The sequence below is a fragment of the Vombatus ursinus genome, unplaced genomic scaffold, assembly GCF_900497805.2.
Source record: "Vombatus ursinus unplaced genomic scaffold, bare-nosed wombat genome assembly UNPS02014793.1, whole genome shotgun sequence".
Taxonomy (NCBI): domain Eukaryota; kingdom Metazoa; phylum Chordata; class Mammalia; order Diprotodontia; family Vombatidae; genus Vombatus; species Vombatus ursinus.
This window is the reverse complement of record NW_020954571.1, coordinates 14,869,887-14,874,681: the sequence shown is the minus strand read 5'-3', so window position 1 is coordinate 14,874,681 and position 4,795 is coordinate 14,869,887.

Below are 4,795 nucleotides of genomic sequence, written 5' to 3'. Positions count from 1 at the left end.
CAGTCCCCGGTATTACTACAGACTAGGACAGAAGGGGAGGTTGGAGAACTCTAAGAAAGCTCTGCCACTCAGAGCTCAGCCTGTGATGAACATTCAGGGTATGTCTAGGGTTCATCCTGTGACTAGAGTCAGGGCTAAAAGCTCAGCCTGTCACCCAGGTCAGGGCTCAGTCTGGAGCTGGAATCAGGGATCAGTCTGGGCCCAGGGTCAAGGCCTAGTAGGCTAGTTAAGCCAGGAAGTCCTACAACATTAGAGAAAAGAGCACAGAAGGAGGAAGAGGTCTGTGTTTCGCCCTACTGCCACCCTGCTAATAGGACCTCAGGCCTGGCGCCATTAGATCCAGTTTCTCATTGAGAGGAAGAAAGCTTCCTTTCAGGAATGTAGATCTGTTTGATAGAACATTTTAATCCAAGATGTTTCTCACAGTCCCCAGCCTTACCCTTCGGACTCTCCCTCCCCACTTGTCCCTCACTTTCAGCCCATGTGACCCTTCGTTGGCCTAGCCTGTAGTGGAGATGAGAAAAACACACTCTTTGTGAAGTCCAAGTATACTATTGGCAACATTGCTGACAAATTAATCCCTAGGCGCCAGAAAGCTGGGAGGAAGACCAGGGCAGGGCAGAGCAGGGATGGGCAGGACAGGGCCAGGCAAGGCAGAGACTGGTTCCCAGGGAAGCTGCCTCAGAGTGCCAAACTTGCTGTTGGGTATGGTTCATTCTGACATTGAAACTGGTAGCTTTCAAAAGGCAGAGTCCTTGGTTCAGATTCCCCCTGGGTATCCTTCCTGTTTTCGCAAGTTGGGAGCAGGGCTGGCCCTAGACAGTATAGGCTGTGTACAATGTGATATCCATTTTCCCACCCCAAAATATCTCCTTCACTGATGCTTAAATTGGCCCCAAGGGTAGAATGAGATGTTGAATTTCCCTCCTTTGTAATTCTGCCTTGGACTGGGTCCAGCCACATACTCTGGTGAATGGAAACCAACTCAACCAGGGAACTAAGGTCCCAGGAAGGGGGAGGTAGGGAAAGCTTTGTCAATCCATGGGTCCAATAGCAGAAGGAATGTTTGGGCCAGTTTGGCTCCCATTAAATCAACCGACACAACTAACTGGTTTAGAGACCTCTTGAGCTTTGGTTTTCTTTGTCAGTCTGGACTGGGAGAGGCCCAACCTGTCTTCCTGTGCCTCTTATGGCTGAGATGGAGATCCATGGAAGGGGACTCTGACCTCCTGGAGAGGCTAGAGGAAAAGAATCTTAGGTCCATCAACTCCCTTCCCAAAAAGGCTTGCTTTTAACCAATGTCACATAGGATGGAATTATTCTGTGGCACTGGCAAACACAAGCTTGGCCCTAATGTCTAGGAAATGACCTCCTGGGAAGAGGCAGAGATGGGTTACAGGAATAGTGAGTGAGTCTTCTTAATTAATTAAAAAACTTTTTTTAGGCAATTGTGGTTAAGTGACTTGCCCAGGGTCACACAGCTAGTAAGTGTCAAGCATTTGGTCCGAGACCAGATTTGAACTCAAGTCCTCCTGACTTCTGGGCCAGTGCTCCATCTACTGCAACACCTAGCTGCCCCATGAATCTTTTTTATATGTCCTCAGTGGAGTACCCAGAACTAGGCTCTCTGCCCAGTGCTTGGATTCAGGAGTCTTGACAGTTTTCATTTTGTAGATAACCTCAAAAGGACCTGGATCTGTAGTGTCCTAGTTGTCTGTGGCATTATCTGCCTGAAGCATGCTCTCTACATGGCCCTCCCCAGCTCAAGAAGCTACAGGCTCCCTACTACTTTCAGTGTTATGGCCAAGCTCCTCTTGGAGCTCAGGGTTTTCAAGGATTCCCTTCTGACCCCGGCCAGTTAGGGGCCACACACACACACTCTCAAAGGGACCTCTGCACTCCAGCCTTTCTGCTGTTTGACTTGTCTTTCTTCTCCACATCTACAACTCGTATGCATCCTTTAAGGCCCAGCTCAGGTCCTAACCTCTTTCAGGAAACCCCTGACTGAACCCAGCCATATTCTTCTTTCTCTACCTGATTGTAGCACACTTGTCTTCTTGAACCCCTCCAGTGATGAGGAGCTTGCCACCTCATGAGACAAGCTGTTCCATTATTTGGAAATTGGGATTTAATTGTTAAATCAGTAAATAAATACAGGGACTGAGTTCCTAATTGAAGCCCTGTTATTGGTCTCAGGGTGCAACTGAGATTGTCTTACTGGGATGCCACCTCCTCTATGAGGCCGTCCTTGAGACCTCATCTGAGAGTAAGATTCCCTCCTCAAATTATCCTTGAGTTCTTTCTGTGGGGCTCTCTTTTGCTCCTATCATATGTTACCTTCTTCTGTACTTATCTATGTGCAGGTTGTATCACTTCTAGTAGACTCTAAGTTCCTTGAGGCTAAGAATTACGTAAATTTTCTTTCTTTTCTTTTCTTTTTTGCATATTTACCACGAGTATAGCTCCTTGAATACAGCAGGGCCTTAATAAATGCTGGTTGTGGAATGAATGAATAATGAATGAATGAATGAATGAATGAATGAATGAATGAATGAATGAATGACTCTTAGAGGACCCTAGTTGAAGGATCTTCCCCTTCATTTCAGGGATTCAAGAGAGGGGGCCAAGCTGCCAGGGTGCCAGCTATCAGCACAGCTGCTCCACATCTGTATTTGGACCCTGGGATTGTCAACACAGCTGTTCCGCCTTGGCCTCAGAGCCCTAAAAGTTGTTTTCCCTCCCTGGGTGTATGTGCGGGTCTTCACTGAAGGAAGGGAGGAAGCAGACTATCCTGGAGACTTGGGTAGACTTGGCCCCCAGTGTAGGCTCTGCATGGCACAGTGGAAAACACCTTACCAGGGCAGTCAAGAAGCTTGGGTTCTGTTGCTGACTCTACGTGACCTTAGGCAAGTCACTTTCCTCTCTAGGACTTGGAGGAGGTCATCTCTAATGTCCCTCCTAGCTCTGACCTTTTTCTCAGGTCTCTTCCAGCTCTGACCCTCTCTCTTCTGAGGCCCGTTCTAGCTCTGATGTTCTACGATTTTATGAAAATAGGGGAGAGAGGTACCACTAGGGGCACACTGTAAATTCTAAGGTCCCAGGCACTGAATTAGATATAATTTAAGCCAGAGTGGGTCCAGGCCATCAGAACTAGGAGGAAAGTGGAAAAAAGGTCACGAGTTGAAATATTGGCTAGGTGAGTCGACTTCATAACATCACATAATAACCTGGCAGATGCATGTCTTGACTCTCTGGAAGGTGCCCACTGTTGGGGATGCTCTAAGAGGGAATGAGGCTGGTCTTCACACTGAGTCTCTCCCCACCACTGACTCCTTACCTCAGTCCACTTCGGCATTTCCCCTACCCAAGGTCTCACTTGTAGTGGTGGCACTTGCTGTCTCATCCCTAGTTATGCCCTGGGAATAGTTATGGAAAGTGGATGGCAAAAAAGTGGGAGAATAATAGAGCAATCCTTGCGGGGAGTGAGGGGGCAGAGGCTAATTCTAGGTGGGAAGGGCCATCCCTAGAGAGTGTGAGTAGCCTCAGAGAAAAAACACACCATTATCCCTGTTCCCACTTCCTCAAATAGTATAGGTCCATTGGAGACCCAAGGAGCCCTGTGAAGGAGAATCCTGTCTCAGTAGGGCAGTCTAAGGGAATATGGAGGGTGGGCTGGAGAGGGAAAAAGTTAACTCTCTCACTTGCCTTACATGAGCCGTGGGTATTTTTAGTGCCAGCTGGAGAAGCCCTTAAATGCTGGTCCATGAACTGACTCCAAATATGGAGGTAGGCAGTATGACTTGGGTCTGGAAAGCATTGAAGGGCAAGGCCTTCCTCCTGTAGGGCATCAGAACAGAAGGTAAGGAGGGAGCAAGATGTCCTGGGAGGCAGTAACATAGAGAAATCCCTTTAGCACAGGTTGGCCTTCAGACAGAACTTGATGTGGGAGCTTGTACACAATGAAGTTGGATAATGAGAACAATGAAGATACCAAAAGTAGGACAGGCCCTGGAGGAGCTACCCTCCTTGTGACCCCTGCTTTGGAAGATGACTGATGGAAACGTCCAATGTCCTTTTTCCAATTTTCACAAGTCATAGAGTCATGGAAGTTCTTGAGTCCATCTAACCCACAGTACATCAGAGCCAGAGAAAACTTTAGGATATAGAAGACGATGTTAGAGCTGTAGAATCAGAATAGAGAATATTAGGTTGTGGTGGTAGGGCAGGTGAAGGGTTAGGGTTGGGGGGAAGGAGGCTCAGGGCACCTCAAAACATAGAATGTCAGAGCTGGAAGGAGCCATAGTAGATAGAATATCAGAACTTAATGGAATTTTAGAGTCCAACCCCTCATTTTACCTTCAGAAGTAATCTGAAGGCCAGAGTAGACAAAGAGACTTGTCCAAGGCCACACAATAATTTCATATAGTACTTTTTAAAAGTCTTTTTTAGTTTAAAATGGCACAGTAGGTAGAGTATAGGACTTGGAGTCAGGAAGACCTAATTTCCAATCCTGTGTGACCCTGGGCAAGTTACTTAACCTTTCTGTGACTCAGTTTTCTTATTTGTAAAGTGGAGATAGTAAAAGTGCCCTACTTCACAGGGCTATTGTGAGGATCAGATGAGTTAATATATAAAGCACTTTGCAAACCTTGAAGTGCTATATAAATGCTAGTTATTATTATTATTATTTATGTAGTTTTTTGTTTTTTTAATTTAATTTTTAGTTCACAAAAAATTATTTCCTCTCCCTCCTACCTCTCCCCATTGGAAAACAAAACAAAACAAAACTCTTGTA